The sequence below is a fragment of the Phragmites australis genome, chromosome 18, assembly GCF_958298935.1.
Source record: "Phragmites australis chromosome 18, lpPhrAust1.1, whole genome shotgun sequence".
NCBI lineage: Eukaryota > Viridiplantae > Streptophyta > Magnoliopsida > Poales > Poaceae > Phragmites > Phragmites australis.
Genome location: NC_084938.1, coordinates 9153646 through 9166351, shown reverse-complemented (window position 1 = coordinate 9166351; position 12706 = coordinate 9153646).

Genomic DNA, 12706 nt, shown 5'->3' with positions numbered 1-12706 from the left:
GCACAACCACTTGCTCGGAGCTGGTCGAGTAGCATGACCACCTTTGGGGGGCTGGACTTGGATTTGATTGAGAAGCTGCTTGGAGAGTTTAACACACACAACGTTGGATCAGTCTACTCCAACTCTTCTTTCGCTACACTGAGTATCAAGTGGTAACAATCTATGATCTCCTACTTACATGGTTTTCTGGAAGAATGCGGTTGAAATTTTTTGTTTTTAGGCGTGTAGCTAACTCGTTCCCCAATAGTGGTATTAGAACCTACATGCATAGTTTTTGATCTAGATTGGTCGCATATAGATGATATGTGGTAGTAATAGATAGGATATATCATTGTTCTTATGATCAGTTCATGTGATGGATCAGTAGATGCACTATTTGGTAAAATTAGGATCGAAATGAGGTGCGTGTCGATGGAATCATACGACTAAAAAGATTAGCTTGATGTCCCCCATGACCGTGCATGCTACTTTCCCCTATCGGCTGGAATCACCATTAAAGCTAACAACACACATTGTTGCATGGTTGGAAGAACAATAGATAGAGGTTGTGTGTGTTATTGTCGTTTCTAAAAAACTTCACGCGATGATCAATATGATTGATCTAATGGAAATTGAGGTATTGTGAATGACTCAGAATCGGCTTGATATGATCAATTCGATGAGATTTTCATAGCGATTTCATAGAATCTAGGACGGGACCGCTGTTGCGTAGCGTACATGCATAGATCGTTATAATACAGTGCTGATATCGTGACATTAGAATTCGTTTCTACGCTTAACTTGTTTTTGCAGAAAAATATTGTGACTGGTATGGTCTTATTATGTATATGATGCACGTGTGTAATTTTCATTGCTTGCGTGTTATGGTTAACTACAGCCTAAGGCTACATGTTATTGTATAACGACCTGTGTGCCGACTTGTGATGCTTCCTTTTCTTTTGTAATTCGTCTAGTGCTATTAGGTGTAATAGACTAGCACGTTATCATGGAGACTTGGAGCATGATGACCCAGAGGGCAGGACTATGGTGATGGAAATCACCATGTTAAGGGGCCATACTATGTCACAGTTAATATAATTGCTTGTGATGTTTATCTATGATCCTATCGTACTATTCCTTTATGTTTTATATGCGATGGATATGATTACAATGATATAATAGCTTCCATCAGAAAAATTAAGAGTAATTGATGCCCTTCGAATTGTTGCACCTACATAGGCTTTGATCATTGTTTGGTATGTCTGCTAAAGCAGGGTGCTATCATTTATCTTAACCAGTTAGTGTGATATCGGATATCTACACGTATAGTGTTGGTTATCAAAATGATTTTAGGCTTGGAGCATGGTGTTAGGCGCCAGGGCATTGGATGCCACCAAACAAACAAGAGTCACGTAGAGATGTGATTAGCAATGTGTTGCTTAACTATATCACCTAAGTTTCTAGCAATGATGCCAAAACTCACTAGAACCTAGTTGAATATGGATCTTGTCTTATTGTATGGTGTTAAAAGGAAATAGTTTCTAAACATACAGTGAGAGTATCTTCTGATAAATTGTTTATCGGAGGATACACACAAATATGGTGTTGAAACGTTGCATATATTTTTGTTGTAGATTTTGGAAGTAGTTCTCCTTATAATTCCAGATTAAATTGTAATGATTGATATGAAATTGAATTAAGAATTGTTCTCACTCAATGATGCAAATGATGTGTTCTAGAGGTTCTTGCCCTGATGAACTAGCTCAAAGATGCTATCTTGTAACTCATGGAGTTCATAAGAAATGCTACGATTACCCACTTTATGTCCGTTGCCTCACATTGAATATGACTTCGATATGATTGAAGGATATATTGCTTTGTGGATAACCAAGTTTGGAGAAACGATACTAGATCATGAAAGCCTCACTTATGTATATGTTCAGAAGGTGGGGCATGTCACTTAAAGAGCTGTAGTCATACAATAATAGTTCAAAGGGAAACTAGGAATACTTGAAAGTTCTCGAGAAAAGGAAAGGAGGTATGACTTCTAGACCTAGATACCAATAATATAGACTTGGATCTTGCCATTTTCTCTTGTAACTCTTGGGTAGTCGATACTAGAATCAAACTGGAGTTTCTTTGGCAAAATATGAAGTTGATATATGCATCAGCAATATAGAAAATGGTTGTTATATTGGCTGATTAGCATTGTAGCTTCATTATTACCCTTGAAGTTTTGAATAGAATAATTGTTATTCTGATCTTAACTTGACTATGACCATAAAATCTGCTTTGGAAGTATAGGATCGTGGATAAAAGTTGTTTAGCTTTCTAGCAACTTGGTCCAGTCATGATCCATTGGCGAATATATTTTGAGGATAGGTGAATCTATAACATTGATTAGCCCTACTTTTATTTGGCATTATTGCTTGTGTCATATGAATAAGAGATGCATGGAGAAACTCCATAGAGATGGTCTTTAAGATTCATTTGATTTTGAAACATTTGACATATGCGAATCTTGTTTACTTGGTAAGAGGACTAAGTTGCTTTTCATCGGTCTAGGAGACAAGATGAGAGAGTTATTGGCTCTTTGTACATATAGATGTATGCGAGCTGAGGAGCTCTACATCTAAAAGTGGTTCTCGGTACAAATCTGAATCCTTCGAAAAGTTGAAAGAGTTTCAGAATGAGGTACAAAATCATATGGGCAAAATAATTACATTCCAGCGATTGGATCATGGAGATAAATACTTGAGCCATGATTCGATGGTCATCTAAAGCAATGTGGAATTGTTTCACAGTTAACTCCGCATGACATGCCTCCCTAAAATGGGTGTCTAAACGGATGAACCGTGCTTTGTTGGACATTACTTGGTGTATGATGAGTCAATTTGATCTTCTATTGTCTTTCTAGTATACGCTCTAGAAATTGTTGCTTTCATGTTAAATAGGGTTACATCTACGCCTATGGAGGAGACGCCATATGAGATATAGGCCGGGAAGTGTCCTGTATTATCTTTCCTTAAGATATGGGGTTGTCATGCCTATGTAAAATGTTTGACGTCTGATAAAGCTCACTCCCAAATAAGATAAGTGCTTCTTATGGGGTATCTTAGAGAAACCAAAGGAGATTATTTCTTTAATTGAGAAGAAGGCAAAGTGTTTGTTACCTAGAATGATGTTTTTCAAGTTCCTCTCAAAGAAAATTAGTGGAAGCATGGTGCAACTAGAAGAGATTCAGGAACCATCAGAAAATATTTCAGCTCCTACGGAACCACAACCGAATGTTGCAGAACATGTTGTGAAGATACCGACCTCACGTCAGTTAGAAAGGGTCAGTCATGCACCTGAGAGGTTTATGTTTCTAACCATGGAGTAGCGTGAGACCAAGTACTAAATGAAAGCAATTGTGTGACCACACTCTGAGGGATGGCTTGAGATTTGAATTAGCATCCATGCGAGAAAACCACGTTTGGAACTTGGTCGATCCATCTAATGGTGTTAAAAACTATTTAGTGTAAACGGATTTAAAGGAAAATGGGTAGACACTGATGAAAATGTTCGCGTCTGTATAGCATGATTGGTGGTGAGAAGTTTCATGGTAATTCAAAGTGTTGATCATGATGAAACATATTGCCCATCACAATGCTAAAGTCTACCGGGATCATCCTAGCGATGCTGCATATTATGATGTCAAAACGACTTTCCTTATTGGAAACCTAAGTTGGGTGTATATGTGATATAGACTAAAGGTTTTAATGATCCTAAACGTGCTGAGAAGCTATATGCAAGCTTCAAAAGTCTACCTGTGGATTGAGGTGAGCATCTCGGAGTTGGATTTTTCACTTTGATGAGATGGCCAAAAGAGTTTGACTCCATCAAAAGTGAGTAAGAACCTTGTATTTAAAACAAGGCTAGTGGGAGCATATTTGTGTTTATGATCTCATAAATATATATGACATATTATTTATCAGAATGATAATCCAATGCATTAAGTTTCTCAAATCTTCATTAAGAAATGGTTTCAAGATGAAGTTGTGGGAAAGACAATATAAATAGGGCATAAAGACCTATAAAGATACATAAAAGGAGGCCAAAGTGTTGACACTTGCGAGAATTAGTGTGTTATGACACCTGATGAGTATGATATCCTAAATAAAATGCCTAGAAAGAGGCTAATAAAATTAAGCCGAAGAACTCACATTGACAAGGTATTGAAATAGTTCAATATACAGGATTCCATATAAGGTTTCTTGCCAATAGCATGTAACGTTAATATTTACGAGACTCAACGTGTTGTGACACCTGATGAGTAGAGAAATCTTGATATCAATCACAAGTCCTGTTAATAGTCATCAGGAAAAATCATCTTGTACTGGATAAGAACAAGGATGTGACTATGGTTTTTGGAGGAAAGAAATGGTTGTTGTAAATGGTTACGTCGATGCTAGATTCTAAACCAACAAAGGAATCATGGTATGGAATCTGGTTTTATGTAAATGATGTAACGGTGAGCTAGAAATGTTTCATGCAAGAATCGTTCCCTACTCTACAACTATTACTAAGTACACCACTGCTTTTGAAGTCGCATTGAAAATTGCTTGGTTCAGAAAATTAGTTTCTGAGTTATGTGTTGTTTGCAATGTGTTTATTCTAATAGATCTCTATTGTCGATAATTGACCTATTACCCGAGCACTGGGTGCATTGGTACCACCATAATTTTGAGCATGTACTTTGGCATGGATATATCATTCGAATTGAATGGAGAAATGATGTAAATATATGCAGTTAGTATTGGATACCTGTCAGATTGGATCCGTTAGCTTGCCTTATCCTACAGCCTGAAAGAAGGTGCATTATTGAGTAATAGGTATTGGATACCTATGTGACTGGCTCTAGTGCAAGTAGGAAAGTTTTGGTGATATGCCGTAAAGGCAATCATAGGATTGTATCACTTCTATATTTGTGTTGTCTCGAGTAATTTGTTACTCTATTCATTGAATGATAATTATAGACATTGATCAGCAAGTATGTGACTTGCTCATGAGACTCATTGTTGTTGTCATTCTAAAATAGTTCATGGTTTCATATCATCATGTGGAACAATGATAATTCAAAAACTAGTACATGTATTATTGATGATCATGTTTCATGGATCATAGAAATGGAGATATCAAATCAATAATGTGGGCACATGTTAGCAAACATGGTGTTGGATAGACCCACCTCGAGACACTGCTGGGTTAGTTATATGAAGTGCCATCAGTTGTGGTCTCAAATGGTGTGCCTGTAGAATATTTTGACCTGAGATCATAATTGAATCCAGAATGTGTAGTAACACACTTAGGGGCTTCCAAACACTACTCCATAACTGGGTAGTTATAAAGGTTGCTTTTGGGTATGTTATAAAATATGTCATGGGATGTGAACGATCAAGATATAATTTGCTCCTCCTAGATAACGGGAGAGCTATCTCTAAGCCCCTCAAGATAGTTGGATTGAGAAAGTGCATGGTCATACTAATATGATTAAATAGTTAATCATGATGAATCTAGTACTTGATCGAGTGAATAGTCAAACTATCATAAGGTGGCACAAATCTCGCCTTGAGCCTGACTGATACCGTATGGTAAAGGGATTGGTGCATATGTATATCAAGGTTCAACTGATATGATCTTTATGTGTTCTCGGGAGTCAATATGGGCTGCTAGGTACCGCTATTGATTTGTAATTCAGAAATGGGTTTCAGGTAGTGGCCATTTACTCATGAACCTAACGGGTAACATACTTAAATTGATGAAATTTACAACTTGCATGAATCGAGTGCAAGTGGGAGATTGTTGATGATATACCCTAGAGGCGATCGCATATGCAGATTGGATCTACGAATAAGATTTAATATGATTGAATGTCCATTAGGGTTTAGACTCATGTTGGGCTTTAATGAGATTAAAAGCTCATTAGCATACTCTATATAAGAGAAGACAGGTGCCCTGGGCAGAAGGATTGATTTCGCCACCAAAACTTTGGCCACCACCTCCCTGTAAAACCCTAGTTAGGAACATGGTGCAAGCACACCAGCGTACAGCGTTCCATCCCTATATGTGTGGATACCGTGGAGGCACTGCTGTAATTTCGGTGATGCTGATCGGCGATAAGGAAACTAGGACAGGTTCGACTATTTCCTCATCACGATAAAAAACGTGGTCGAGGCTTTCTATTCATGGTCGATGAGGTGATTGACGTGATCGACTACTTCCTCTACGTGGTCACAAAGACGGTCGATGACGTGGTGCCTGTGGTCAAAACTGGTCGAGAAGCATGACCACCTGCTCGGAACTGGTCGAGGAGCGTGACCACCTACGCGAGGTTGGTCACAAATCTGATCGAGAAGCTGCTCGAGGAGTTTGACATGCACGGTATTGGATTGATCTACTTCAACTCTTCTTTCACTACACTGCACGTCAAGTGGTAACGATATATGATCTTCTACTTGTATAGTTTTCTAGGTTAATATGGTAGAAACTTTTGTTTTGAGGCTAGAGTAGCCAACATGTTTCCCAACATGAGAGAATGAGGAAGGCCCAGCTAAGCCCACAAAAAAAAGGAAAAGCCCTATCGCCCTCTCATGCTCCTCTCAACCGACCTCGTTCTCGCTATGCTTTAGCACCATCTCGCCATGTCTCTATGCTCTCATCAACAGTTAGCTACATGAAGCAGAAGAGTGTGGAGGCCCTAAAATCATGTCCCCACACGCTCTTGTTCTAATCCCCACCCTCACGGGCCCAAATGCCCACCCGTTGATCTGGCACCATGGAGGGAGAAGAGGGTAGAGGAGGTACGTCTGACACCAGTGCTAGGCATAAGCAAGGCTGTAGTCATAACAGTGCCAACGAGAGTGCACCTCAGTAGAGCCCAAGACCGCCCCAACCCACCCATATTGTTGGTCGCAACAGAGGCACTAACATTGGCAAGACTTTTTTTGTGAGTTCAATTGGCAAGAAGTTTAAAATGAAAGGCATTAAATTTAGTGTGTGGTATTTGTCGAAAATTAGTTCCCGACAATATGTCCATAATTGAGCTAGGGTACCTTCGAGGTCAGGGATCGAGTAGGAAACAAGGTGCACGATGTAGATAGGTTTGAGATGTGGATGATGTTGTATATGATTATCTCGAGTACAAGCAAAGTGGCTAGATATGTTGCAATAGAGCAGATCAGATCTAAACTATTCTAAGGTTGAAGTCGTTGAGTATCTCTGATGGTTATGGTCCTGCTACTGCTTGCGTCGAGTTGAGTTCTCCCTCTAGGGGTCTAGGTCCCCGCCTTATATAGGAGTCTTGACACTGCCCTGGGTCCAACTATAGTTAATAAAGAGTCATTCATCTTGTCAACCAAGGCAGCCGAATCCTACCTAGATACTAGTCATACTCAAGTAGGTTAACTCAGTTGAGACCTTCCTAGTTAGGTTCTTAAAACCCCCGAGTAAACTAGGCCCCGTAGATTCAGGTCCACAATATTCGGAGTTGTTACAGATGTGTACGATGTACCCTCTATATATAGTGTACTTCTTATGCGTATATACCATATAGTTAGATATTCGATGGTATTTGTTTGATTGGATATGAATATGTTATGGTATTTGTACATTGTTTTACTTTTAACACTTTATTAAGTTTGTCTATTCAATTACATCACACCTAAAGTCTTGAGGTGGGTCCGCAAGTGCTCTATGTATCTTTTTTTAAAAGAGCAAGCAGGAGATCTGAACATTATATTAAAAAGAAAGAGTTAATTCTAGATGGGCAATACGCTGACCCAAAATGGGGAAACACCAACCTGAAACCGTATTGAGGGAAGCACCAAAATGACACTAACACACACAAAAATGATATGACACCGACTAAATAGGAAACCACTTTGGCACAAGTGGCAAAAAGGAAGCTACTAACTCCGCAACCACAAGTCAAAACAGAACCACCTGGAAAGAATGTTTGTAGGACCGAGAATGACAACTAGAGGGGGGGGGGGTGAATAGGCACCTCACCAATTTCTTTCGAAATGGATGGCCTTCTCCTATTTTGTCACCCAATGCACCTCAAAAACAAAGGCGGAAGCTAAACCGAAGAGAATCAAGTTGCTATGGAGATCTCAAGGAAAACATATGACTCTCGTGAATGTATATGAACCCTAAATTCCATTGAAATTCATCTCACGTGTCATCTCCACAAAAGATAGTAACTTGAAGCTATAAGCCTTTGATCCAAAGCAAAAGCCATCGGAAGAAGAGATTCTCCGTTGATGATCTAGAGGTAAGGGAATTCAAGACCCACTTGTATATATTTATAGGTGAATTTTATGCCTCTAGGAACAAGAAAAATAACTTCCCAAGGTGGAAAAATTTCAGCCTTCAAATAAAATAAAAATCACCACCAAAAAAGAAAAACTCGCAACAAAGCAAGTAAGCCAATACAAGGAAACTAGAAGTATATGAACACGAGCATCAAAGGAAACAATCATTCATTTCTCACAAAGGTCAACCCTCTTTTCAGCAGATTACAAGATATTTTTTCTCAAAAAAAAACTATCACCTATGACAAAGACTAAGCTCTCCTCTCTCATTTCCTCTAAAACCCTAACATACAAACTCAAATAGCTGGCTCATCTCTCCCTCACAACCCTACCCCTTAATTTATAGTTCTAGGGAGGTAACTTAGCCCTTAAGTTTCCTTGTTCCCAAAATACCCCTATCTTTCAATGGCCTCCTACCTACCATCGGAGCATTTTGGTCCATTTTTGTTCCGTCCATCGAACGGTCGTGGCTTCATGTCTTAGCTTTACCTCAACACAAGCTTCACGATGATGCCACATACACTCAGTCTATCCATGGTTTTGAGGCCAAACCGCGAAACCGCCTTGCACGCTTCTCAAAGCATGACTCACTACCACTTGATTAAGCTGTAAGTAAGCATCACGATGTTGATGCGTGTACTCTGTCTTACGATCTTGACCACCGGCAAGTCTCTCTCGCTCCTGATCTCTCAGGTCGCTTTATCATTTGCACCGGCATCCCCTTCGCTTGACTTTGTCAACACACTGTCTTCATCCTTCCTTTCATGCTTTGCTTTACATCCATGTGCATAGCTAGGACCATCCTTGACTCCATCTGGCCTCCTTGATCATTCGTCACCAAGCACCCCGCTTAGCTCCGATCATCCCACCGTCGACCGCCAAGTTGCATCTATCACCTGCATAACATGAGACAAGCATACGTACATCTCTAACTCCATTATAAATTAGTTCATAATTAAAATCTTCAGTCAATGCACATCTTAGAAAAGTCATGAGCGTCCGATGATTTGGTGTTCACAGCTTCTGAGCGACGGACCATCCGACGTGTACTTCTCCGGACCAGCTATCCTGCAACCTCTCTGCAAGAAATGCTCTGGTGATGCATTCGGTATTCATCCATTTGAACGCCGGACCATCCGGCACAAGTACACTAGAGCCAGTTTGCAACCTCTCTACAAGGAAAGCTCCAATGTTTACTTCACTCCATCGCTGGACCATCCGGTGTACACTTCAATCTTTGCTTCTAGGATGAAATACTCCAGCATGTATATTCGCCCATCGCTGGACCATCTGGCGTGTACATTCTTGCCAGAACCCATTTTGTAATCTCTTTGCAAGAAATAGTCCAGCGTTCTCTTCACTTCATCACCGGATCATCTAGCATGTACTTCAACTTTTGCTTCTGAGCTGAAATGTTCCAGCGTGAAGTCTTCCTGAGCACCAGATCATCTTGTGTGTACAAATTGTCTAGCGCTAGACCATCTAGTGTATGCAATTTTTCTGAACTCAGAGACAAAAATGACAATTCTATTTCCTCCCCAACTTTCGTTAGCCATGATCATAATTGCAACACATATACATGCTCGTGCAATCCATACATCAACAAACTAAAATAAAAATATTGTCAATTACTTATCACAAATAAATCAAGGCACATTTCAACTTAGTTTCTCAACGTCCAAGAAGACATCATTGAAACACCAGCGACAACTTCCCACAACATGCGAGCATCAAAATGCACAAGTGAGTTAAGGATGGCATGTGGAAATTGCTCCTTAAAAGTTTCTTGTGTATCCACCAATAACGTCTTCATCAATCTCTCCATCCTTCCTAATGATGCCCAAACTCTTCAAGAGCTTCAAATTACTTTGCCTCGCCCTTGTTTCATTTTTGTGCTAGATGGGTTTCTCAGATGATGGTTTAACTCGTGAGATATCTGGCTTGGGACATGGTTGCTTCTCCTTCAAAGGCTTTTCATCAATAGGAGCATCAACATCTTTTATAGCATCAAGGTGCTTGATCTTGGAAGGCTTTTTAGCAATAGGAGCATTGACATACTTTGTAGCATCAAGGTGGTCTTCTACCACTAGAGGCTTCCCTGCTACTGTGTTCAACATGGACGGAGGAACATCACTCGGTGGTACAGGTAAAGGAGATGGGAAGGTCAATGGACCATCCACATGGGGAGGTGTTGCGAGAAAACTCGAAGGCTCCCCTACAACATGTGCTATAGCCAGCAAAAAGACCGATGCCTCTGCCCAAATGAAGACGTACTCAAAGAACAATCTAAGACATCCAAACCCGGTACCTTGTGAACACATACAACCTCCTCATGTGCTTGCACCACTAGAGCAGGAGACACAAGAGATTTACAACCAACAACACCCTCCTCATTCGAGGACACTTCTACCTGTATCTCCGTAAGTGGAACCTGAAACTTTTCACTAAGCAGACAAGCAACTTCTTCACCTGATATGGACTTGCCCTTGAAAGAGATCTTCACAATGTTTGACATGTTGACACCAGAAGAACACAGATATTCAACCTTGACAGCTGTAGTGCTAGTTGGAGATGGAGCAAACATATGTGCACGTTGAAGATGGCATCCCCGTGCAAAGTGGCCAGTACCACCGCAACAAAGACACCGTAATGGGTTGCAACATGTTGCAACTCGATGATCTATTGTAAGGCAATTGAAGCACTTGCCAATCAACCATGCAGGGTGCGATAGGGCTGCCCTTGCTGATGACTAAATCCTTGGATCAGGATCATCTTGGGAATATGGACATGAAGCAACTCGATGGCTAGTTGCAGGGCACTGGAAGCATCTGCCATACATACTGAATTCCCATGACTCCATGTTAGGTCGCTAGTTAGCGGGCGAGTAGCAGTATTAGGAGCTGATCACTTCAACATTGGCAACACTAGCAGCGAAGAAGGAATGTGTCTCCCACACCAACAGAAGCTGATTGGCAGTGTTGAAGGAGGTGACGAAACCTTGAGGTTAGTTGGTCGCAGTAGTACGATGTGAGATCATGGAGGATGAAGGATGTTGGCTCCTCCTCCCCCTCTATTAGTGGCAAGTGGGAGACAACCCACTAGCTTGGATGTCTGCAGTAAATTGAGGCGAGGTCAGTGATGAGGACGATGGAGGAGGTAGCTCCCCCACCCGTGTGTGAAGGATATGACCACAGCGATGGTAGCCGCGATGGGGATGCCCAGCTTGGTATCTTGTTGGGGACGGTAGTGGCAACATGAAGAATCTTGGAGGAGGGGCGCCTTCTCAATGGGTAGTCACATCTCACTGATGTCTCTAATCTATGGGCAACGAATTGCGTTGGGGGCAGGGCGACAACAGTGATGTATTCCCAGTGAGCCTCCCTTGTAGGTGGCACTGCCGACCACTAGGCTCACATTGCGACCAAGAAGAACTTCAAATTGAGAGGAAAAGAGATTACAAGTTGGAGGATGGAGAGGGCGAACTCCGACACCAACGAGGTGACTAGCGGCGGCAGTGAAACCCTAGCTCTGGGTTCAAACGTGGCTTGCTGCGTGTTTTTCATATGTGAGTGGGTTTTTTGTCCCTTCTAGTGCTACCCACTACTCCGTGTGTCACTGGAGATACCAAATATTATACAATTTTGCAATTGCTCAGCCATTTGAAAATTCTATTTCCTTCACTCGACGTTATGTGTCGTGTGATGGGTTAAATGTGACCATGTGGAGTTAGAATTATTGTGTCGATGAGGCACGACGGAGCTCGGCAACGATAACACAAGGTTGGGCTCTCTCCCGTAGGGTTAGCGGGGACCATGAGTGTGGACATGAAGATAACAAGGCAGCAATTGTGGTCCGTTAGGGTGGAAGTCAGAGCTACCGCGCCATGGTGCGAATAGGGTAATGATGATCTACGTCGGACGCCATTGGTTGGTAGGGTTATGTTCAGTGCCATGCGAATCGTTTGTTGGGTCAGCTTTGATCTAAGGTCATCTAATTGTGTGGGTTTCTCCCTAGATTCTCCTCTAATAAACCATACAGTTGTGAGATTTTTCGGATCCGGTTTTTCTTAATAAACTTGGTCAGCTATTTTCTTTTTTAATAAAATCGACAGAGCTTGTGCCGTCCTTTAAAAAAAAAGATTCATGCAGTTGGCAAGTCTCACGTATGTCTCCAAATCGAGGGGATGTACTGCATCAAGTGTAAGTTTGTTCGATTCAGTCGGTTGTCCAATAGTCGGACCCAATATCCTATCACACCCATTAAACGACAAAACCATATTTTAGTAGTACATTTGAGTTTGCCACGTCAGAAGAAGGACGAAAAGAAAAGGGTTAATTAGATATATGCCATTATAAATCTTTCATTTTTGAAAT